Genomic DNA, 26,528 nt, shown 5'->3' on the forward strand with positions numbered 1-26,528 from the left:
GGTTGGTGTTGTAAGGAGCTGCTGAAAGGTCAGTGGGATACGATTTTGATCCAAGTCTGGGATTCCTTCCCTCCCACTGGTGGGAGTAGAGCAGAGAAAATGGGAGGGAATCAGAGGGAATGGGAGTGGGATCTCAAAGCTCATCTGGAGTGGATCTCTCTCTGCCTGCCCAGAGAATCCCATGAGTTAGAGCATGAGTAATGTTCCTTATGGAACATGGGAAATATTAACAGACTGACTTTCCTGTCCATGGCGCAAATTCCCTCCCCATAATATTGATATACGCACAGCACGGGTCCGTAGCATGAATGAGCTACATTGGGACAACGTTGTGTTGATACACTGCCCACACAATAGATTATTTTTTATGTACCTCCCCATGCAGAGCACAAATATTATGACTATTAGTACATTAATTAACTCGCTGGCCTGGGGGTCCAGCGCCCAGCCAAGGTTAAGAGCTTCTTTAATTAAAGATCGATACAGTTTTGCAGTATATTTCAACCTGCACCGTAGGAGGCTGGCTCTTTATTATCTAAAGCATGTCGGGATGATAAAGAAGTGCACTGAAGACAAATGTATAGGGTTTAGCTTGGGAAAATGTGCTAATAGAGTCAATATTAAAATTGTGAGGTATGAAAAATGAAATCTACATACTGTATGTACAGTGATAGCCTTCCTAACCCTTGTATATTCTTAACATTCTGTATACTCCCCTTGTCCTAAGGGTAAAAAATGACCCGCCTTCACTAACCCCCTAAAATAAAGCAGCTTAATTGAATTTTAAAACCCAAATCGGTTTTGCATAAAGAAACCACCTGTCATTCATCACAAACTTTCTAAATATCTGGGTTTTCCCTCCTCACAATGGAGAAAGACTGCATTTAATCAGTGGACACCACTCGTTTATATTACAACACACCTGTCATAATTGTTTTCTTTACTAAAGTAGAGGTTTATTATTATAATTATTGCTAAAGGTACCGCATAGGTGTAAATATATATTTTTTAGCAAGAGATGGCACTTGTATAGCCTAAGAAAGTAGCAGAAATGTGCAGAAAGTAGTTTTAAATGCATTTTATTGAAGGGAAAAAATAACAGTCTTGACATTTTTTGGCAACATAGTGATATATTCTTATATATTGTACAATGAGGACCTCAACTACAAAATACTAGTCTTCTCCCATTTTTTGAACCATTATACACTTTGTGGGTGGAGGCAAAAAACAACAATATATAAGAATAAAATAAGATTTTTCTTTTAAGTAAAAAAATGTGAACATGAATCAATCAACTCTAATTAGCACATGTAGGACAGTATGCAAGTGTGTGTGCATGGACTTTGCAGATATATTTCTCACATGTGCAGCACATAGTATTTGTTTTACAGTCCTTATTTTGGGGGCAGAATTTGCATCTCCTCCTCTTGCCTGCCCCAGCTGCAGCCTCAGGTGGATCAGAACAAGATTCAGCACCCTGAACAGCTTTCACAAGCGTTGCAGAGGCTGCTGTGCGGCAGAGGCGCTCCCTTCTTTGAATGTGTGGGGTTACAAGTGCCTTGCCCAGCTGCTCCAGGAACACCCTCCTCTTGTTCTGCTTATCAGGCATCCAGGAAGGGTTCATCTTGTTCCATATTACGAAGGCATTGTATGAGGACACATCAATGATGTTATGGAAGATGACCAGGGGCCAGCGGGCAGTCATCCTCCTGCAGCTGTAAGTTCCAATCACCTTGTCCAGGTTGTCCACGTCTCCTTTGTTGTGGTTGCAGTCCAGGATGATGGCTGGCTTCCTGTCCTCACGATCACTGATCTCAGCCATTTTGTGCAGTGTGCTCAGGAGGACCACATACTTGTTCTTCTTTGGGAGGTAAGAGACTAGAGTGGTGGTGGGGGTGAAGGCAAACTTTGATGAGAAGGCCTCTCTCCCTTGTTGCGAGGAGTGCAGGGGAAGCTCAGGCTTGTTCTTTCTAACTGTTCCAACCATGGTGATCTTCCTCTTCAGGAGCTGCTGGCTGAGTTCAATCATCATTTCAAATTCTCATTGTATATATGTGTGTGTGTGTGTGTGTGTGTGTGTGTGTGTGTGTGTGTGTGTGTGTGTGTGTGTGTGTGTGTGTGTGTGTGTGTGTGTGTGTGTGTGTGTGTGTGTGTGTGTGTGTGTGTCTTTGTGGTTTTTGTGGTGTGTAAATTATTTTGTAACTGCCAGGTCAAAAATGACCCTAAGACAATCTTTCTACCCTGGTGGTGTACAGCTTTCATGGAAATATGAACAAAGACAATGTTTCACTTTTTCTAATGTTGGGGTCTCTCTAGGAAAAGTCATCAATTTTGAAGTTGAAAAAATATCATTTAGGGGGTTTTCTCTGCTGTCAAACATAGTGGCGGGTAATTTTTGACCCTTAAGACAACACAAGGGTTAAGTATGTGCAATGAGTGTGCAATTAATCTGTATTTAGCATCAGTAGTAGTTTAAGTGTTGATCACCAATAGTCAGCAGCGTAGACAACAGCACACTTGTGTCGCTGACCCCAAACCTACAAACCCTCCACAATTTGCAACAATGTTATAGCTCCTACAAGATCCCAACAATGATGTCCAATCCCCCCATCTTTTTACACCTGACTTTTTTACACCACAACACTCTAGCATTGAACCTAGTCAGGAGTGGGCTGAGGTATGGTGGGGCCTGAGTGGAGATCAAAGCTGAGACACTCTCCGCTCCGGCAGCAGCAGCATCAGCACACCTTAAAGCCTCCTTGTTTGTAGTGCTGGAGGTGGCAGGCCCAAAAAAACACACCTTCAGACTCTGGGCTGCTAAATTCCCCTCAGATCTCCATAATCCGCACGGATTGTGTTTGACAAGACAGGGATTCTCCCGCTGTTCCGAGCCCCCACTTATTCCAGAGCGCCAGCCAACAAAGGGTGGCTAGCCCAGCCCACACCTCTCTTCCTCCAGCTAAGCAGCTTTGGAACATGGACGGTTCATTTGGTTCAGCATCCTCAAACCTGGTTAATCATGTCTGGTAATTGTCTCTCCACAGAGCCTCCACCACCTAGATCTGGTGTCACCAATCTAATTTTCATCAGTTTAGAGATGTTGTTCAATGTGATGGTTGTTCTGAGACTGAGGCTACAGTAAGCTTTACACAAGATTTGGTGAGAAAGGACCATTTCAGCCATTGTTGACCTAGAGCTTGTGTTTCATATGTTTGTTTGTGTACATACGGCTATGTCGAATAGGTTTTAATGCAATTATATGGGTGTAAATGTACTGTGTCAATCGATGAGGTGGGCCTCAGGAAAACACGTTTAATAATATTGGTTATTCACGGGCATTGTTATTGTAAGTATTATAGATGCTTGGGTTTATTTTGTTCTAAGCCCTAGGGAAGAGTCTCTCTAAAGCTTTTCTCTCCAACTCCTTAGTTTTCCATGTTATCAATGCAACACTAAACCATTTTCAGACATTCAAATAATGCTTTCTTTTTACTGAAAAGACATCACCTATATGATTCTGATACATCGCTCAATGGTTGTCTGGGAGAAGTGACGCACATAAACACACTCTCACAGACTCTCTCACACACTCTCTTTCTCACACAGACACAAACACACACTGCACTCACACACGCACACACACACACACACACACACACACACACACACACACACACACACACACACACACACACACACACACACACACACACACACACACACACACACACACACACACACACACACACACACACACACACACACACACACACACACACACACACACACACACACGCGTGACTAATGACTGTCCTGGAGGGAGCAGCAGCCTCTCTTATCAATGCTGGCCTGGCTCTGGCTTAGCCTCCCTGGGTCTCTGTGGGCACGTTGACCGGTCTCTTTCCCCACCCCACCATCCCTCTCCCAGACACCCACCCACCCTCCGCCCCCGGCCCTGCCAGCCCAGCCACACAACACTAAGACAGGTTAAACAGTTAAACGGCAGCAAATCCTGCACTCTGTGGGAAATGTACCTCTAATCCCGAACTTATAGGCACACAATCAAAGCCAAAAAGCCTGAGCAACAAATCTGATCCTCCCCCTAACAATCTGCAGCTGGCCTCCTGGGACGGAGGGCTGAGGAGGGAGAAGCTCCTCGGACAAGGCTGAGATGGATAAATACCTAAATGATGAGACAGTCTGGGGACGTGGGACCAGTGTCTGGCTATGGCCGTTCACCTCCAATTTGGCATCCACGCAATGAAAGGCAATTGGGCGCCAGCCCCCACACAGCAGCCAGTCCTTATTATTATACGTTGAAGTGCGGCTTGGCCAATGATTAATGACAGTGTCAGGGCGAAAACAAAGAGCAGTGCAAGTTATCTCCCGTCCACCTGCTCCTAGGAGGCTTTTTGAAGGGAATGGAAAAGGGCGCAAGCAAGCAGCACACCACAGACTGATAATAGAACAGGGAGAGAGAAAGAGAGAGGGAGAGCGAGGAAGAGAGAGAGTGATAGAGGAAGAGGGAGAGATTGACTAGAGAGGTGAGAATCTGAATACCTGAGGATGTTTTATTATGTGCTTACTACATACTACAAAGCTCCTGGTATGAAAACATATAGTACATATAAATACACTGCTTATTTTATCAGTGCATGCTGATTTTTATACAAATAAATTAATTTAAATGTTATATTTATATACTCCGTAGATCTATTTTGGTGTGCATGTGTAGGCTACACGAAGCAGCCCACCACCACTTGCAGGTAATTGTGGTCGAATGTGTGAAAGTGCAGGAGGCCTGGCTGTGTGATTGATTTGACACACATAGTGGAATTTCATAGCGTCTGTGTTTGTTACGTCCAGGCCCACTGTCCCCTGCTGTAATGGTGTTGACATTTATGGGATGGTGTTGGAGGGGGCCCCCCAGCCCTCACTAATGAGGGAGAGAAGGCAGGGAGAGGGAAAAAGCAGCAAGACATTGCCATCCAGTGGTCAACTGCTATACTACAGAATGGAGTTTTAGTTCTGTGGTTACCTCCCCATGTAAATGTTTTTATTTAACTAGGAAAGTCAGTTAAGAACAAATTCTTATTTACAATGACAGCCTATGCTGGTCAAACCTGGGCCAATTGTGTACCACCCTATGGGACTCCCAATCCCAGCCAGATGTGATACAGCCTGGATTTGAACAAGGGACTGTAGTGATGCCTCTTGCACTGAGATGCAGTGCCTTAGACCGCAGTGCCACTCGGGAGTCATTCATATGGTTATCTGGTTGGTGAATATGTTGCTGAGAGGTTTTTTAATGAATGACTCATTTGTTTTGTTATCATACTTTTTAACTGTAGCTGGGGACACCCTTACATTTTTAAAATCTTTAATCTACTAAATCGAAATCAAGTAAATCTTACAAACACTACATGAACACAGAGACATGGAACACACACAGCTTTACACACAACGTACAGTGCATATCACATGCATTTTCCCCAATAGCATGCATGTGCCTGTGTGTGTGTGTGTGTGTGTGTGTGGTGCCATGTCCGTACAGCGCCTGTCCCCAAAAATCAGGTCAATGTGTGAAATGGAGTCGTGAGCGCCGCTGTGACGAATAGGGGACGTTGGTTGGAGAGCCTGGCTGACCTAGATAATTCCATGGTTACATGTTACCGTACTGTGCTTTATTTATGCACACTACTCATCCCGGAGTCCTAGCTGCCAGTCCACGCTCCCCCACTCATTTGTGCATGCAGGGAGACCGTGAGATCAGCAACATGCCCTGACATAGGAAACCGGCCCCCATGGCAGGGCTGATCGGGAACGATGCTTAAAATTAAAACAATAAATATGTGACATTAGCTGTGTCGTCTTCTAACGTACAGATGGGACATGTCACTCTGATTGGCTGAAATTACTCCTTTAAGTTCTGAGGTAGAACACCATACCATCACATGGGATTGTACACAGAATTAGAATACTAATAATTTAATAGGATGTCAGAGGAGGTCAGAAACCTGGCAGTGTGGTGCCAGGACAACAACCTCTCCCTCAACGTGAGCAAGACAAAGGAGACGATCGTGAACTATAAGAAAAGGAGGATCAAACACGCCCCCATTCACATCGATGGGGCTGTAGTGGTGCGGGTTGAGAGTTTCAAGTTCCTTGGTGTCCACATCACCAAAAAACTGTCATGGTCCAAACACACCAAGAAAGTCGTGAAGAGGGCACGACAACACCTTTCCCCCTCAGGAGACTGAAAAGATTTGGCATGTGTCCCCAGATCCTCAAAAAGTTCTACAGCTGCACCATCGAGAGCATCCTGACCGGTTGCATCTGCTCGGCATCCAACCGTAAGGTGCTACAGAGAGTAGTGTGTACAGCCCAGTACATCACTGGGGCCAAGCTTCCTGCCATCCAGGACCTATATACTAGGCGGTATCAGAGGAAGGCCCAAAAAATTGTCAGAGACTCCAGTCACCCATGTCATATACTGTTCTCTCTGCTACCGCACGGCAAGCGGTACCGGAGCGCCAAGTCTAGGTCCAGGAGGCTCCTTAACAGCTTGTACCCCCAAGCCATAAGACTGCTGAACAATTAATAAAATGGCCACGGCCACACAGACTATTTTAATTGACCCCCCCCCCCCCCCCCCTTTGTTTTTACACTGCTGCTCCTCGCTGTTTGTTGTCTATGCAAGGTTGCTTTAACCCTAACTACATGTATAATACAGGTCGCCTCCTACTGGCCTATGGCCCTGCTCATTGGCTCGGTGCCGGTACCCCTGTATACAGCTGTCAGAGCTACTAGGAGTACTGGGTGGATGGAGTCAAGCGCAGAGAGCAGGTTTAAGGAACGTGGATTTATTTCCAATGCACAGGGAAAAAGGATCATGCCCTAAAACATACGGCGCATGAGAAGAGGAGTCCAAAAACACCGGACTAAACTGTTCCGAGGAAATACAAAAATCCAACAGAAAACAAGCCCGCACAACAGCCAGCGGGCTACCTACCCTTAAATAGCCTACCCACCAAACTAAACTCAAAACAGGTGCACCCAATCAGCCCAAACTAACAGAAACAAAAAGGAAAGAATCGATGGCAGCTAGTAGGCCGGTGACGACGACCGCCGAGCTCCGCCCGAACAGGAAGAGGCACCATCCTCGGCGGGATTCGTGACAGTACCCCCCCTCTGACCTCGAGGACGACCCGGAGGGCGAGGCGCAGGACAATCCGGGTGGCGACGGTGGAAATCAGCCAAGAGGGAAGGATCTAAAATATCTCTCTCCGGTACCCAGCACCTCTCCTCCTGACCGTACCCCTCCCAGTCAACGAGGTACTGCAGGCCCCTCACCCGGCGTCTCGAGTCCAGAATAGCTCGTACAGCGTACGCCGGGGACCCCTCGATATCCAGAGGGGGCGGAGGGACCTCCGGTACCTCACCTTCCTGAAGGGGACCAGCTACCACCGGCCTGAGGAGAGACACATGAAACGAGGGGTTAATACGATAGTAAGAAGGGAGTTGTAATCTATAACACACCTCGTTTATCCTCCTCAGGACTTTAAATGGCCCCACACACTGCGGCCCCAGCTTCCGGCAGGGCAGGCGGAGGGGCAGGTTTCGGGTCGAGAGCCAGACCCTGTCCCCTGGTGCGAACACAGGGGCCTCACTGCGGTGGCGGTCAGCGCTCCTCTTCTGTCGCTCACTGGCCTGCCTGAGAGAGGCCTGGACTGCCCGCCAGGTCTCTCTAGAGCGCTGGACCCACTCCTCCACCGCAGGAGCTTCGGTCTGGCTCTGATGCCACGGAGCCAGGACCGGCTGGTACCCCAATACGCACTCAAATGGCGACATGTTAGTTGAGGAGTGGCGGAGTGAGTTCTGGGCCAACTCTGCCCACGGGACGTACCTTGCCCATTCTCCAGGCCGGTCCTGGCAATACGACCTCAGAAACCTACCCACTTCCTGGTTCACTCTTTCATACTGCCCCTTAGTTTGGAGCTGCCCCTGACCCTGGTACTGTTCCTGACCCTGGTACTGTCCCTTACCCTGGTACTGCCCCTTAGTTCGGAGCTGCCCCTGACCCTGGTACTGTACCTTACCCTGGTACTGCCCCTTAGTCCGGAGCTGCCCCTTAGTCCGGAACTGCCCCTTAATGCAGTGGGGTTAATGTGGAGGGGGGTCATTTGGAGGAAGCTAAGGAGGTGGTTAGGGACTGTGGTGACGTGGGGACCACGACCAGAGCCGGAGCCGCCACCGTGGATGGAAGCCCACCCAGACCCTCCCCTTAGACTGGTTAATGGTGCGCCCGGAGTTCGCACCTTAAGGGGGGGGGTTATGTCACGCCCTGGCCTTAGTATTCTTTGTTTTCTTTATTATTTTAGTTAGGTCAGGGTGTGACATGGGGAATGTTTGTGTTTTGGTGGTTTTGGGTGTTTCTATGGTAAAGGGGTTGTTGGGTGTAGTATATGGATTTGTGTTGAGTTCATGTGTCTAGCGTTGTCTATGTATGTTTAGTTGTCTAGGAGAGTCTATGGTTACCTGAATGAGTTCCCAATTAGAGACAGCTGATTTCGGTTGTCTCTGATTGGGAGCCTTATTTAGGGTAGCCATAGGCTTTCATTTGTTGTGAGTAGTTGTCTATGTGATACGTTTGTAGCCTGTGTGTGCACATCGTTGTTTAGCTTCACGATCGTTTTCTTGTTTTGTTTAGTTCGTAAGTGTGTTTGTTTCGTTTGCCTTCTTCTTCAATAAAAAGTAGATGGCTTATTTTCCTAAAGCTGCGTTTTGGTCCGTCAATCCTCCACACGATCGTGACAACAGCCTCATTATTGTTATTTTATTGTGTAATTATTACATTTACATTTAAGTCATTTAGCAGACGCTCTTATCCAGAGCGACTTACAAATTGGTGCATTCACCAATTATTATATATTTAATTTATTATATTATTATTATTATATTTTTTTTATTTAGAAACTATTTTCTTTACTCTGTTTTAAAACTGCATTGTTGGTTATGGGCTTGTAAGTAAGCATTTCATGGTAAGGACCTGTTGTTTCCAGCGCATGTGACAAATAAAATTGGATTTGATCTCTATGGGATTGTATACTATATCAAACAATGGCAATGTTAGCAAATATTTCAGAAATGACAGACATTCTCATAGATATAAATGACATATGCTACATAAGGCCCTCAGCCTCTTTATAAAGTCTACAATTTTACAGAAAATCACGAACTACTGCAGCATAGAAAAACATAAAAGTGTAAATCCAGTTTACTTTAATAAAGCCTCTAGGTGATCTTCAGCATGTCTTGTGCATCTCTACTGCTATCCTCAGAGGTCCAGAGAACATATCAGAGATGAATGTGCATCTTGGCGGAGATGTAGAGACCCAGGCAGAAAGCCACTCCATTAAAACCAGGAAATGAAACTCCACCACCCCTGGCTCCAGTAATAAAGGCCCATTGACTTCCCCAAAAGCCACTCGCCTCTGTGGCGCAATATTATTAACCTCTGCTATCCTACCCCACTACACAATTCCTCTCTAATGAATTCTATTTGAGGACACACACACCAAAAAAAGAGTTTGTCAGATCAGATGAAGGAAAGTTGGAGGAAAGTCTCAAATCTAAAGTGGCTTCCTTATCTTGTCTTCGCTCAATAGTTTGCACTGATCTAAAAACATAGGATGGGGCAGAAATATGGATGAAGAATATAAAGTATTTGCCCTCACGGACACAACACTAGCCACATCATTTCAGATCAAGGAAAGGATACAAGGTGGGAAACCCCTTTACACTAACCATATCATTGGAGATTAATAAAACAATGATACAAGGAGAGGACACCACTTTAGACTCTATAGATGCACACTTCCTGTATGCAGCGGGGCCTAGCTTTTCCTTTGTGGTTTTGACTGAGATCTGTAATGTATGTAAGCATGGTGCCCACTGAAGGGGGTCAAAGGTCAGCCCTTCTGTTGCAATGGCCTTCAACAACACGTCCAGTTCTGACAGGCTCAAGTGTGAGCGGGCAGATACACGCGAGTAGGAAATGTCCGTCTCACATTCAGACGTGCATCGGAGGCCCTTGAGACAATCACAGAGTGTTTCAAAACAGAGCTCTCTCCTTCCAACGGTAGTCACAGCCAACCGCCCAAGCAGTTTTTCCTCACCTAGCTATAGGATGCCAGCTATGTGCATCTGATATGTACATGGTGTCTATACAAGGCTGTGGATTTGGCTTGCCTTTTAACACATTAGGACCTGTCAAGAAGGCTTGGTGTGAACAAGACACATGCTGCCTTACTGGAAACCTTGACTGGGTACACGAAAAGCAACAAGAAGTTAACAAAGTCTACATTAAGCTACTTTTTCAAAGGAAATCTAACATACAGCAGGGGAGAGTGGGGGTAAGTTCAGCCAAAGGGGTAAGTTGAGCCACCCTTATTTCTAGGAAACCATACACAAAATGTATAACTTAACCTAATATTTAGGAGAGCCCCGCTAGCAACTAGCGTTCTGAGAACTACAGTACATGTTTCTGAGATTGTGGTTGTCCTATTGTTATTTTGCATAAAACCTTCCCACAACTTTCTGGGAATAGTCCAGGATAGTTTCTTGGCTTTGGAACATTCTCAGCACATTTAAATAACTTATTTCAATACTTTAATAGAACGTTTCCTAAAAGTTCAAACATGGTTACATTTCATTTCCATTTTGGTAGTGTTCTCGGAAAGTTATCCAACTGGTTTGACATTGGGAATGTTCTCAAATAGTTCAGAGAATGTTAAGAAACAACATTCTTCTGTGGGAACTACAGTACTTCAGCATAACGTTTCCTACAGGTTTCCTCATGATTCTATTTCAAGAGTGACTGCCAGTAAAAAACGAATGTGGCATCAATTTGAGCCAGAAACATTTATTATATTGTCAAAATGTACTATAAAGTGTAAATAGGATCATTTTGGTCATAAAGTCAGTCTTGTCTAAAGCGGAGTTTGGAACCTCAGTGCGTCAGAACGAGGGTTGGGTTTGGTTGAGTTTTGGTTTGTTATGTCAACAAATCATGCCCCCTTTGGCCAAGCTCCACGTGCAAATCGCCCCTCCACCCACTTCACTTCCCTTCATTGAATGGCGCTACGTTGTTTCATCGGCCCCAACCAATAGTTCAAGGGATTTTATTTATATTTAACCTTTATTTAACTAGGTAAGTCGTTTAAGAACAAATTCTTATTTACAATGACGGCCTACCGAAAGGCAAAAGGCCTCCTGCGGGAATGGGGACTGGGATTAAAAATAAAAATATAGGATAAAACACACATCAAGACAAGAGAGACAACACAACACTACATAAAGAGAGACCCAAGACAACAACACAGCATGGCAGCAGCATGTGACAACACAGTAAATAGCTGGCTAATGTTAGCCTACCTCAATACAACTCTGATTTGGCTTGGAAACATGATAACATTTCAAAAGAAGGCAAACAATTTGTAGGAAAAGCGTTTGTCATGATTGTGATGTTGCCAGATTAACTTTAGATACAGTATAACTTTAGCCAGCTATCTAAGATTGGGGGGAACACCGTGTTTTAGCTAGTTAACGTTAACATTGCTAGCTATTTTTGATGAGCTTTGCTAGTAACAGTAATGGCAACATTGCCATCTCTCTAAAGTAAATTTGAAGACTTAATATGACAAAGTTGTTTCTTACTAATTATTTGCTTACTTTAGCAATGTTATTGTATTTCCATGCCACTCTAAATTTGTGTAATTTAGACGAAACAGTCACATTTAGACGCAACCCATGTCTAGGGCACAAATAAATATTGGATGTCTGACTACAACAGTGTTCTAACTAGCAGCAACAAACTCAAATCATGTAGCAGTTGGTTGCATAGTGTAACGGTGTCACCGGCCTGAATGTAATCCAATCTGGAGTCAGTCAGTCTACATCTGTAAAGCATAGAATTAACTTCCAAACGAGATTACGTTATTTCTCGAGCTACCGGATGTTTATAATTGAGGGATGGTGACAATCGCTGACTCTGTTTTTCTGTTAGACAAAGTGCACAGTTGGGTGCCAGACTGATCCCCTGGTCATGAAGGGATGCCGGAACCTACCAGAAGGCACAAAAGTGGGTATCATAACATGTCCAGCAATGTGATTGCAATGGTTTAGCAACCTCCAAAAATCTTTTCATTCACTGTTCACTTGCTATTTTCACAGCTTGTCAGGCAAGACCTTAGAATAAAAGTGTGTTATGTGACACAAGTCCCTTGTTGCTAGGGTCTCCCGCCTCCGTTGTTGCTAGGGTCTCCCTCGACTACAATGAAAAGGACACGCCATCATGAGGCCTCTGATAGGCCTCCAGCCATTACCACAAGTATGGTATCAAATACATCAAACGCATGGTTTCCATGTGTTTGATGCCATTCCATTTGCTCTGTTCCAGCCATTATTATGAGTGGGCCTCCCTTCAGCAGCCTCCACTGGTCTTCTTATTGTCTCGGCCTTAGGCCTGTGTATCACAGCGTCAAAGCATATGAACTAACAGGTTGTAGTGCAATTATCACAACACATACAGTAGGTTTAAATATGTATTTTTTCCCCTGGCTTGGCTTCCCCAGTGATTTTACCCACGCACCGCTACTTATACCCAGTTCATTATCACAGTGGCAAAGTGCCTCTCCAAAATGTCTGCCAAGTCACCTGACAAGTCACCTGATGGGTCAGGTGGTCACCAGCTGAACATATTAAGATGGCGGCCATACACACATCACACCAAACAATTCATTGAACAGCAGCCATCATCTGAGGCCAAGCAGTATGCGTCCTTGACAACAAAAAACATACATACTACATTATACACAGAATATACGAAACATTAAGAACACCAGCTCTTTCCATGACATAGACTGACCAGGTGAAAGCTATTATCCCTTATTGATGTCACTTGTTAAATCCACTTCAGTCAGTGTAGATAAAGGGCAGAAGGATTTTCAAGCCTTGAGACAATTGAGACATGGACTGTACATAGCCTCGGTTAATGTGCCGGTACCCCTGTACATAGACTTGTTACTGTTATTTTATTGTTGCTCTTGAATTATTTGTTGTTTTTCTATTTTCTTATTTTTTTCCATTTGTATTTATTTATTGTTTACTTCAGTTTATTTAGTAAATACTTTTTTCTTAACACATTTTTTTCTTAAAACTCCTATATTGGTTAAGGGATTGCAAATTAGCATTTCACTGTAAGGTGAATACCTGTTGTATTCGGCGCATGTGACATATACAATTTGATTTGATTGTGTATGTGTATGTGTGCCATCGAGAGGCTGAATGTGACTCACGATTCAGTCCTATGTAGCAAAATTTGAAATTGTGTTTTTTACATTGGATAAAAGTAGAGACTCAGAGCTACAAAATGTTGTATCATAAACTGCAGTTGAGGAACAATGCGAAAGTAATTCTGATTTGAAAGTTGATAGACTTGTAACCCCGCTTGAAATGGTCCTTGAATGTTTTGGTATACCTACTGGAGAGATCTTCTTTGTCTACACCCATTCAGCATCGTTCACACCCTCTTAAGCCTTAGCCCCACCCATCTCTTTAAGGATTCACATGTGAGGCCATGTGCTAAACAGAGTGAGTAGTGTAGTAAACAACAAAATAAGCAATACTAAAAGTGGTAAAAGTAGTAGCCTACAACAAGGAAAAACTCCAGGTAAAAATACACCTTATCTAGTCCTTGGCCTATATCCTAATCTGACTTTGGTGCAGGTCATGTTGTTCTTCACATTATCATCTCTGGTTAATAATCACTATATAAAAGAAAATCAAGTTTATTTGTCACATGCATAGGATAAGCAAGGTGTAAACGGTACCCTGAAATTGTTAATTACATATTTGCATAGAAACAAAAACAGACAGTGTCCAGATAAAAATATTTTATAGATATTAGATGATGCTTACCCAGACACACTTGTCTAAATTGATGGGTCATGTGAAATAAATGATAACCCCCAGCCACATTTTGCTAAGTGGATGGGTCTTTACAGAAGGTGTAAACGGTACAGTGAAATGGTTACTTACATATAATATAGAAAGTGTCAATACAAAAAAAAGAACAAAAAGTGTCAATGCCAGTAGAGAAAGAACAAAATAATATACAGTATGTACAATAACAATATCAGTAATGATATCAGTGATACTGGTGATAGATGAGGTAGTTTTTGTACATACAATAAGGGGTAAAGTGGCAGAGCAGCAGGATAAAAAAAAGAATGTAGCAGAAGTGTGTGTGTGTGTGTGTGTGTGTGTGTGTGTGTGTGTGTGTGTGTGTGTGTGTGTGTGTGTGTGTGTGTGTGTGTGTGTGTGTGTGTGTGTGTGTGTGTGTGTGTGTGTGTGTGTGTGTGTGTGTGTGTGTGTGTGTTAGGAGAGAGTCATGTGAATGTGCATGGATGCACTGCAGATAGTCCGATTGACTGGGAACTCACCCCAGTGAAGAACCCGTCCGTCCACACCACGCATGAACAAGGGAATCTATATTCGGAGAGCCTGTTTGTGTCCTGCACTTGACTTTGGTGCAGGGCATGTGATGTCCATGGTCTCTTCATCGCAAAACTCCCTGTTCTTCTCAAAAAGATATGTTTGTCTAGTTGTGTTCAGTCCAGGTGGTGCTTGTAGAAGCAGACCACCTTTGGGAGGAAGGACGTCAGCGCAGACCTGAGTCCGACGCTTGTTGACGACAACAACACAAGGCTCCACAGCATCGAAGCTGTAAAACAGGAAAATAGACAAAAAAACTGAGAAGACATTACAACGTCAATTGACCTCCTAAGTTTAGATAATAAGAATAATCTCATACAATGAAAATTATATTCACCTGAAGTGCTGGTACTGCTCTGTGGCGGCGGCCTGAAGTACGGAGTCAGGTGTTGTTACCAGCCATAGCTTTCCACCAGCACCGTACCATCCTCCAGTCCAACCAGCTGTGGGGTGTTGACCCCTGTTACACTGCTATCCGTCACCACACCAGCAATCTGACAAAGTGTTCAATCTGGTCTTTCTGAAGCGCTGCTTGATGAGGCCGAAACACCAGTCGGAGTCAAACTTGGTGTGGCCTGTGATCAAGGTCCAGACTGTGGTGGAGCTTGTGCATGATCCGCCAGGCACAATATCAGAGCACAAACATGTTATTGTTTAGGCCACTGCATTTGTCACAATTCAGGTTCACACGTGTTTCCCCAACTCCGTAGTTGGTGAAGAAATGGTGCATGTAGTTGATGACTGCGCTGCTGCGTTTGCAGGATGACATGCCTTCATCAATCAAGTAGTTGACTTGTTGTGATATTCCTTCACATCAGACACCAAACAAGCCACACTTGCGAGGAGTTAAAAAGTAGATATGACTTGGCTGCATAGGATCTGAAGTATAGTGCATAGAGTTCCTCTGTCCAGTGTCTGTGTTCTTTTGCCCATTTTAATCTTTTCTTTTTATTGGCCAGTCTGAGATATGGCTTTTTCTTTGCAACTCTGCCTAGACGGCCACCATCCCAGAATCGCCTCTTCACTGTTGACGTTGAGACTGGTGTTTTGCGGGTACTATTTAATAAAGCTGCCAGTTGTGAGGTGTTTGTTTCTCAAACTAGACACTCTAATGTACTTGTCCTCTTGCTCAGTTGTGCAGCGGGGCCTCCCACTGCTCTTTATATTCTGGTTAGAGCCAGTTTGCGCTGTTCTGTGAAGGGAGTAGTACACAGCGTTGTATGAGATCTTCCGTTTCTTGGCAATTTCTCGTATGGAATAGCCTTCATTTCTCAGAACAAGAATAGACTGACAAGATTCAGAAGAAAGTTCTTTGTTTCTAGCCATTTTGAGCCTGTAATCGAATTCACAAATGCTGATGCTCCAGATACTCAACTAGTCTAAAGAAGGCTAGTTTTATTGCTTCTTTAATCAGAACAACAGTTTTCAGCTGTGCTAACATCATTGCAAAAGGGTTTTCTAATGATCAGCTAGCCTTTTAAAATGATAAACTTGGATTAGCTAACACACAGTGCCATTGGAACACAGGAGTGATGGTTGCTGATAATGGGCCTCTGTACGCCTATGTAGATATTCCTTAAAAAATCTGGGACCGAGAGACTGAAAACAGCTTCCATCTCAAGGCCATCAGACTGTTAAATAGACATCACTAGCCGGCTTCCACCCGGTTACGCAACCCTGAACCGTAGAGGCTGCTGCCCTATATACAGTAGAAGTCGGAAGTTTACATACACCTTAGCCAAATACATTTAAACTCAGTTTTTCACAATTCCTGACATTTAATCCTAGTAAAAATTCCCTGTCTTAGGTCATTTAGGATCACCACTTTGTTTAACAAATGTGAAATGTCAGAATAATAGTAGAGAGAATGATTTATTTCAGCTTTTAGCTGGTGTAACTGAGTAAGGTTTGTAGGCCTCTTTGCTCGCACACGCTTTTTCAGTTCTGCCCACAAATTTTCGATAGGATTGTGGTCAGGGCTTTGTGTTGGCCACTCCAATACCTTGACTTTGTAAAGTATGCTTTGGAAGTATGCTTGGGGTCATTGTCCATTTGGACGACCCATTTGCGACCAAGCTTTAACTTCCTGACTGATGTCTTGAGATGTTGCTTCAATACATCCACATTATTTTCCATCCTCATCTATTTTGTGAAATGCACCAGTCCCTCCTGCAGCAAAGCACCCCCACAACATGATGCGGCCACCCCCATGCTTCATGGTTGGGATGGTGTTCTTCTGCTTGCAAGCCTCCCCCTTTCTCCTCCAAGCATAACGATGGTCATTATGGCCGAACAGTTCTATTTTGTTTCATCAGACCAGAAGACATTTCTCCAAAAAGTACGATCTTTGTTCCCATGTGAAGTTGCAAACCATAGTCTGGCTTTTTTAGGGCGGTTTTGGAGCCGTGGCTTCTTACTTGCTGAGCGGCCTTTCAGGTGATGTCGATATAGGACTCGTTTTACTGTGGATATAGTTATCTTGTACCTGTTTCCTCCAGCATCTTCACAAGGTCCTTTGCTGTTGTTCTGGGATTGATTTGAACTTTTTGCACCAAAGTACGTTAATCTCTAGGAGACAGAACGTGTCTCCTTCCTGAGCGGTATGACAGCTGCGTGGTCCCATGGTGTTAAAACTTGCGTACTATTGTTTTTATAGAAGAACGTGTTACCTCCAGGCATTTGGAAATTGCTCCCAAGGATGAACCAGACTTGTGAATGTCATTTTTTTAATTTTTATCTGAGGTATTGGCTGATTTCTTTTGATTTACCCATGATGTCAAGCAAAGAGGCACTGAGCTTGAAGGTAGGCCTTGAAATTCATCCACAGGTACACCTCCAATTGACTCAAATGATGTCAATTAGCCTATCAGAAGCTTTTAAAGCCATGACATAATTTTCTGGAATTTTCCAAGCTGTTTAAAGGCACAGTCAACTTAGTGTATGTAAACTTCTGACCCACTGGAATTGTGATACAGTGAATTATAAGTGAAATAATCTGTCTGTAAACAGTTGTTAGAAAAATTACTTTTGTCATGCACAAAGTAGATGCCCTAACCAACTTGCAAAAACTACAGTTTGTTAACAAGACATTTCTGAAGTGGTTGAAAATCGAGTTTTAATGACTCCAACCTAAGTGTATGTAAACTTCCGACTTCAACTGTACACATAGCCTTTGAATCACTGGCCACTGTATTAATGGAACACTAGTCACTTTAATAATGTTTACATACTGCTTTACTCATCTCATATGTACAGTGGGGAGAAGAAGTATTTGATACACTGCCGATTTTGCAGGCTTTCCTACTTACAAAGCATGTAGAGGTCTGTAATTTTTATCATAGGTACACTTCAACTGTGAGAGACGGAATCTAAAACAAAAATCCAGAAAATCACATTGTATGATTTTTAAGTAATTCATTTGCATTTTATTGCATGACATAAGTATTTCATCACCTACCAACCAGTAAGAATTCCGGCTCTCACAGATCTGTTAGTTTTTCTTTAAGAAGCCCTCCTGTTCTCCACTCATTACGTGTATTAACTGCACTTGTTTGAACTCGTTACCTGTATTAAAGACACCTGTCCACACACTCAATCAAAGAGACTCCAACCTCTCCACAATGGCCAAGACCAGAGAGCTGTGTAAGGACATCAGTGTTAAATTGTAGACCTGCAGAAGGCTGGGATGGGCTACAGGACAATAGGCAAGCAGCTTGGTGAGAAGGCAACAACTGTTGGCGCAATTATTAGAAAATGGAAGAAGTTCAAGATGGCGGTCAATCACCCTCGGTCTGGGGCTCCATGCAAGATCTCACCTCGTGGGGCATCAATGATCATGAGGAAGGTGAGGGATCAGCCCAGAACTACACGGCAGGACCTGGTCAATGAAATGAAGAGAGCTGGGACCACAGTCTCAAAGAAAACCATTAGTAACACACTACGCCATCATGGATTAAAATCCTGCAGCGCACGCAAGGTCCCCCTGCTCAAGCCAGCGCATGTCCAGGCCCATCTGAAGTTTGCCAATGACCATCTGGATGATCCAGAGGAGGAATGGGAGAAGGTCATGTGGTCTGATGAAACAAAAATAGAGCTTTTTGGTCTAAACTCCACTCGCCGTGTTTGGAGGAAGAAGAAGGATGAGTACAACCCCAAGAACACCATCCCAACCGTGAAGCATGGAGGTGGAAACATCATTCTTTGGGGATGCTTTCTGCAAAGGGGACAGGACGACTGCACTGTATTGAGGGGAGGATGGATGGGGCCATGTATCGCGAGATCTTGGCCAACAACCTCCTTCCCTCAGTAAGAGCATTGAAGATGGGTCGTGGCTCGGTCTTCCAGCATGACAACGACCCGAAACACACAGCCAGGGCAACTAAGGAGTGGCTCCGTAAGAAGCATCTCAAGGTCCTGGAGTGGCCTAGCCAGTCTCCAGACCTGAACCCAATAGAAAATCTTTGGAGGGAGCTGAAAGTCCGTATTGCCCAGCGACAGCCCCGAAATCTGAATGATCTGTAGAAGGTCTGTATGGAGGAGTGGGCCAAAATCCCTGCTGCAGTGTGTGCAAACCTGGTCAAGAACTACAAGAAACGTATGATCTCTGTAATTGCAAACAAAGGTTTCTGTACCAAATATTAAGTTCTGCTTTTCTGATGTATCAAATACTTATGTCATGCAATAAAATGCAAATGAATTACTTAAAAATCATACAATGTGATTTTCTGGATTTTTGTTTTAGATTCCGTCTCTCACAGTTGAAATGTACCTATGATAAAAATTACAGACCTCTACATGCTTTGTAAGTAGGAAAGCCTGCAAAATCGGCAGTGTATCAAATACTTCTTCTCCCCACTGTATATATTGTATTCTATTCTACTGTATTTTAGTCAATGCCACTCCAACATTGCTCAATGTAATATTTACATATTTCTTAATTGTGTTATTTTACTTTTAGATATGTGTGTATTGTTGTGAATTGTTAGATACTACTGCACTGTTGGAGCTAGGAACACAAGCATTTCACTACACCTGCAATAACATCTGCTAAATAAGTGTATGTGACCAATACAATTTGATTTGATTTGATTTTCACCATCAATTGGAGAAGTCAAGTTCACAGGTCCTTGATGACCAGGCAGAACTGAAGGACTCAACCTCTGTAGCTTCACTTTCACAGATGTAAAGAACTATATCCCAGATGCTGCTCAGGGGACAGCTCTGCAGGATACCACTCTTCCCAAGCCTTCTCACAGAGATGCTGAAATGACCCTCCTCACCTCAGACACTACCAGGCTACTAGCTTCTCAGAAGAGGTTATTGCTCTAAAGGCACAACAAACTGTCCCTCAGAGCAGCTTCTCCGGAGCTGGACCACGCAATCTCTGACATTGCCAACCCCGACCCAGTAACCCCTAATCTGCTCTTGATGGGCCGGCGGAATGCATCCCAGCCTTAAGTTGCCTATACCCCTGGCTCCATGAGGTGGCGGAGATGGTGCCAGGTAGATTTGGACTTTATTCATCCATCAGTACCAACCCACACTGCACAGGCCCACCCATTTGGGTGCCATGCCCACCCACTGGGGATCCAGGCCCAACCAATCTGAATGAGTTTTTCCCCACAAAAGGGCTTTATTACAGACAGAAATACTGCTCAGATTCATCAGCTGTCCGGATGGCTGGTCTGAGACAATCCCACTGGTGAAGGAGCTGGATGTGGAGGTCCTGGGCTGGCGTTGTTACACGTGGTCTGCGGTTGTGAGGCTGGTTGGACATCCTGCCAAATTCTCCAAATTGACGTTTGAGGCGGCGAAGAGAAATTAATGTTAAATTCTCTGGCAACACCTCTGATAGACATTCCTGCAGTCAGCATGCCAATTGCACACTCACTCAAAATTTGAGACATTTCTGGCATTGTGTTGTGTGAAAAAGCGGCATATTTTAGTGTGGCCATTTATTATCCCCAGCACAAGGTATACCTGTTTAATGATCATGCTATTAAAAAATCAACTTCATGATATGCCACACTTTTCAGGTGGATGGATTATCTTGCAAAGGAGAAATGCTCACTAACAGGGATGTAAACAAATTTTTGCACAAAACTGGAAAGAAATACGTTTTTTGTGCGTATGGACAATTTCTGGGACCTTATATTTCAGCTCATGAAACATGGGACCAACACTTTACATGTTGCGGTATTATTTTTGTTCAGTATATATTTCCCTTGACGGAGTGATGCCAGATGTAAAAAAAAAAATGCTATTTACCCAGCTCTCCTCTCTTTAAAACATGGCATCCTCTGTAGGTGTCAAATGCTGTATCTTCATTATCATACAACCGCATGTTTGATATTTCTAGAACTGATGACAACTGTATGCTCTATTTTGCTCCTCTAATCCTGTAAAACCGTCTAATCTTGTAAAACTATATTTTTTAGCAGTGGATGAGCCTCGAGTGAGCCGGTAATGTTTCCCAGTGTAATCTGTAGAGGAAACAGTAGTGTCTTAATGAGAAGCCATGGCCTACTCTCGCAGAAGCCCTCGTCTGTAGCACACTACCACATAGCACAGCACAGCATGCTCCTCACATGTGGCCTGTCTATATGGGATTGCAGGGGCTTCTTTGAAGTATGTAGTCGCGGCTGCTTCCTTTGTGTGTAACAACCCCGAAAAATCTAAACCCCAACCAAAACACCCATAAGAATACCTGAAAGGGAACAATATCAAGCGCCATATGTATATGCTGCTTTACACATCTTTCTCTCTTTTTCATCCCCCCTTTTCTCCGATATTATGCATGTCTTCTGTGAAGCGTGGTGGCTTTGCATCTGGAGAGCTGTTTTAATGAAAACTGTGGGAGTACAGAAACAGTCAAAAGAGGCGTGCTAAAAATCTTCTAACGCTCTCAAACGAACAACCTAGGGACAAAACACGAATTCCGCCCGGTGTCTCTCCTTGTAGTGCCGTGCAGACAAGTGCGCGTTTAGCGGGGCTGCTGCTCTCAGACTAAGGGTCCGGTGGGATGTGTAGATATGTGTTTATCAGAAGAGGAAGCTCCTCTTTTCATGTGGCACTCTTTCTTTTCCCTCCTCCTCCTTCCTGCTGTTGAAGGTGAGATACAGAGTTCAGAGAGCAGGCTGTATCTCAGAGTCACACAGAAAGAGCTTTTTCTGTTCTTTGTGGAAACTGGGGTTCATGTCCCTATGTAATTGCGGCACAGTTATTGAGGAAGGCTTAGGATATCAGTTATACATGTATCTGCTCTCTTGTTGATAACTCTCCTATATAGGTCTACATGTATACTCCTCTCTACTCTGTCACTCACAGGATTATGGAATATGCAGCCCTCTGATTTCACCTGGGTTATATTTTATTCACTTTACCAGTGGCAGAGAGCAGACCTGATGTTTCATATAAAATCTTCCCTGAAGGTTAAACGTTATGAATTGGATACCGTTTGATAATGACAACCAATGTGACTGAATTTGTCTAGATCTCATGGATTCAGATACTTTTCCAAATATCCATCCCCACCGATTAGTTTTCATATTCATCAGTTGAGAGAAGGGCTGAAAATGTTCTCCATATAACTTAATAGTGATGAATTGTATCAGCTTTATCTACAACCCAAATAAGCATTGTATCCCCCTGGCCTGTCCAATGGCAGCCTCTAGTGGAGATTTGGCATTACTGCTTTAACCTAAACGTTAGTTGTTCTGGAGGCACTGTCAAATGAGACAGAGATACATTTTGGGATTTGTATAAATAATCACACATTAGCTAGTAAGACAGAATTGTACTGCATTATACGTTATGATGCAATATCTGCTAGTAAGAAAAGATAAATAGTGTCATTAGAACACAAGAGATGAGGGGATGAAAGAAGAGGTGAGAAGAGATGATGAGAGAAGAAAAATAGCGAGAGATGCAACAAATGCAAAGTGAAAAGAGATAATGGAGAGAGAGACCTTATCCTTATCACAGATGCAGAGGGGAAAGCCCAGATGGTATGATACACCACCAGTAGAAGACAGAGGAGTTGTGTCGTCCAAGAGAGCAACAACCTCCGTTTTTATCTGCTCTCTGCAGCAAACAAAGAGAACTTTAATAGAGGACTGCGGCGTGGAAACAGAAGGACATTAGAACATTATGAGTCACACATCAAAGTCAAATCAGAAAAACACAACCAATACTTAACACTTCCAGCTGCACCTTCTCTTTAAATAGGCCTTCTGCTTCGGTTCTTCCTTTTTTTGTCTTCCTGCTGAATGGCAACAATTGTCTGCACCCTGCCTGCGAGTTGCTACAGGCCCTCCCAAATACAGAGAAATATCAACCAGGTTCAGATCTGTTTAGCATTAATCAATCACCAAGGTTAACGTGTTAACATACAGATATGTTATGCAGACGTTTAGTGTCATTATGGGTGACGCCTACAGGTGTGTGTATGTGAGTGTGTGTGTGTGTGTGTGTGTGTGTGTGTGTGTGTGTGTGTGTGTGTGTGTGTGTGTGTGTGTGTGTGTGTGTGTGAGAGAGAGAAAGAAACTGGGTGTGTCTGATCGAATGTGCCTGCGTGCCTGCCTGTGCGTGTGTTTGCTCGGATGAACAAATGTATCTGGAGTGCAACCTGAGAGCAATGAATTTTTCCTTTGGAGCAGAAGCTGTGTAATTTTTATTGCTTCACGCATTGTTATTAAATCGTTCCATGGTGCTGCAAATTCCAACCAACAAAGTGAGCTTACAGTTTCTCGTAGAAACTGCCAGATCTCTCTCCCTGGTCCTTCAACCTCAATCCCCACTCCACTTACCCTCACCCTCACCCTCTACTTTCTAGACCCGGTGGTTGTGTGTGTGTGTCTGTGTGCGTGCACGCACTAAGTGTAACAGAATATACATTCTTAGAATAAAAGGTGCTTTCTAGAACCTAAAAGTGTCATGGTTCCTCCTGGCACCAGAGGGTGACAGACTCCGCCCTAGAGACTTTTATTGGACTCAGGTGTCTTATAGGTGTGTTTTATAACATGTCTCAGAACAGCAAGCTCAGCTCTCATTAACACCCATATTATCAGGGGTGGTGTGTTAAATGGCGATGACACATGTTCCTTCTCTCTATCTTAACAGGATGAAAAGATCAGAATGATCAAAGAAGAGAGACGGTGACAAGGAAACCTTGAGGAGACGCATGAGAGTGAAGCAATAGCTTATGACTACTGTGAAGTTCATCACCATACTACCAACCGCATGTTAGCGCCAGATAACAATCAATAGTATCCTCCTCACGCGTTAGGTTATATCTGTCTCTGGCTCAATCAGAAAGCTGCGCCAATCATGTGTCGACTGTCAAAATGTACAGTATCTAGGCCTATATGATGGAAGACATGGCTTTTGGAGCAGTCTGACTTAATGTTGAGGTTAATGTTGGAATTGTATAATCTCTCTCATTCCATTGCACCATGTTTAGCCTACCTGGTTGAACTCAGCCAGAGTTTAAAGACAGCTCAGTGCTCTAATAAATTAAGTTCCAACCTTATTATGGTCTGAATATTCTAAACAAAAATGTTCCAAACCTCAATAGAAATTCAGAAAAAGCATAATCAAAGCACCACCAGAGTTTAAAGCACATGACAACTATCCTACACAAAGAGAAGGCTTCAGTCATGCGTATGAAACAAACTGACTTTAGCCTAGCTTCTGAGGCAGATTCTGCCACTTAGGAATGCTGAAGCGTAGAATTAGCCTACATATAGAATATTATCAGAGATTTGAGTGGCACAACATAACACAAATATGGTAGAATGGCTGAATATACATATGTAAGACATTCAGTAACATTCCTGCTTTTCTAAGGTCAGCAAATGAGTAGGCTAATTACTATTCAATAATACATGTAGCTACAGTCCAAATCTGTGGGTGATTTCTCACAAAACTAGAACAAAACGAGACCATGTTTTGGTGGGATTTTCAAGAAATGTACTCGTAGAAGGGTCCTTTGGGGGAAGGTTTGTTGAAATAAATGACATTTATATCTTAAAGCCTAATTGAGAAATAATGAATTCAAGTTGGAATATTTGTGACATTTTGGTCTTACCCAGGCCTCCTTTAAGACTCCATAATGTTTCATCTGCATGGCGCTACAAAGCAAAGTTAGCGTCATATAAAGCTTTACCGCTTGCTTTGTACAATGAGTAGTTTTTAATTTAAATAACACATTTCTTACAAACATTTATGAATATTGAAAGCTATAAACATTAATATAGAAAATATTTTTAGAGGAATTGGCACATTTTTCTATATATTGTTGAACATAATATACTCTACAGGTATATCAAAGTTACAGAGTGGGATCTCTGCTACTTTCAGAGTTATGATTCAATTTGTAAGATTTACCAACAGAGTGAATGTGAAAATGGATTTAAAATGGTTGCCCTCTGCTGGTGATTTGCAGGATGTGCAAAGTAAAAGGATGGCTGTGATTGGTTAAATTGCCTACTATGGCAATTTCTCTGTATAAAATGAGCCATATGCACTTAGAGTACATTATGTTCAACAATATATAGAAACATTTGCCAAATCTAAAATTGTAAATTTTCAATGTTCTTGTTAATATTTTTCAATATTCATAAATGTGTTACTAAAATCAAAATACTACTCATATTACAAAGCATCGTACAACACCAGCTTCGACGCTCGCCGAATGTGGCAGTGCTTGCAAACTATTACAGACTACAAAGGAAGCACAGCCACGAGCTGCCCAGTGACACAAACCCACCAGACGTGCTAAATTACTTCTATGCTCGCTTCGAGGCAAGTAACACTGAAACATGCATGAGAGCACCCGCTGTTCCAGACGACTGTGTGATCATGCTCTCCGTTGCCGATGTGAGTAAGACCTTTAAACAAGTCAACATTCACAAGGCCGCAGGGCCAGATGGATTACCAGGACGTGTACTCCAAGCATGTGCTGACCAACTGGCAAGTGTCTTCATTGACATTTTCAACCTGTCTCTGACTGAGTCTGTAATGCCAACATGTTTCAAGCAGACCACCATAGTCCCTGTGCCCAAGAACACTAAGGTAACCTGCCCAAATGACTACCGACCCGTAGCACTCACGTCTGTAGCCATGAAGTGCTTTGAAAGGCTGGTCATGGCTCACATCAACACCAATATCCCAGAAACCCTAGACTCACTCCAATTTGCAACAGATCCACAGATGATGCTATCTCTAATGCACTCAACACTGCCCTTTCCCACCCTGACAAAAGGAACACCTATGTGAGAATGCTACTCATTGACTACAGCTCAGCGTTTAACACCATAGTGCCCTCATAGTTCATCACTAAGCTATGGACTCTGGGACTAAATAACTCCCTCTGCAACTGGATCCTGGACTTCCTGATGGGCCGCCCCCAGGTGGTAAGGGTAGGGAACAACACATCCGCCACGCTGATCCTCAACATGGGGGCCCCTCAGGGGTGCGTGCTCAGTCCGCTCCTGTACTCCTTGTTCACTCATGACTGCATGGCCAGGCACGACTCCAACGCCATCATCAAGTTTGCCGACAACGATGAGACAGCCTAAAGGGAGGAGGTCAGAGACCTTGGTCGTGTGGTGCCAGGACAACAACCTCTCCCTCAACGTGATCAAGACAAAGGAGATGATTGTGGACTACAGGAAAAAGAGGACCGAGCACGCCCCCATTCTCATCAACGGGGCTGTAATGGAACAGGTTGAGAGCTCCTTGGTGTCCACATCACCAACAAACTAACATAGTCCAAACACACCAAGACAGTCGTGAAGAGGACATGACAAAACCTATTCCCCCTCAGGAGACTGAAAAGATTTGGCATGGGTCCTCAGATCCTCAAAAGGTTCTACAGCTGCACCATCGAGAGCATCCTGACTGGTTGCATCACTGCCTGGTATGGCAACTGCTCGGCCTCCGACCGCAAGGCACTACAGAGGGTAGTGCAA

This window comes from Salvelinus fontinalis, chromosome 15 (genome assembly GCF_029448725.1).
Source record: "Salvelinus fontinalis isolate EN_2023a chromosome 15, ASM2944872v1, whole genome shotgun sequence".
Taxonomy (NCBI): Eukaryota; Metazoa; Chordata; class Actinopteri; order Salmoniformes; family Salmonidae; genus Salvelinus; species Salvelinus fontinalis.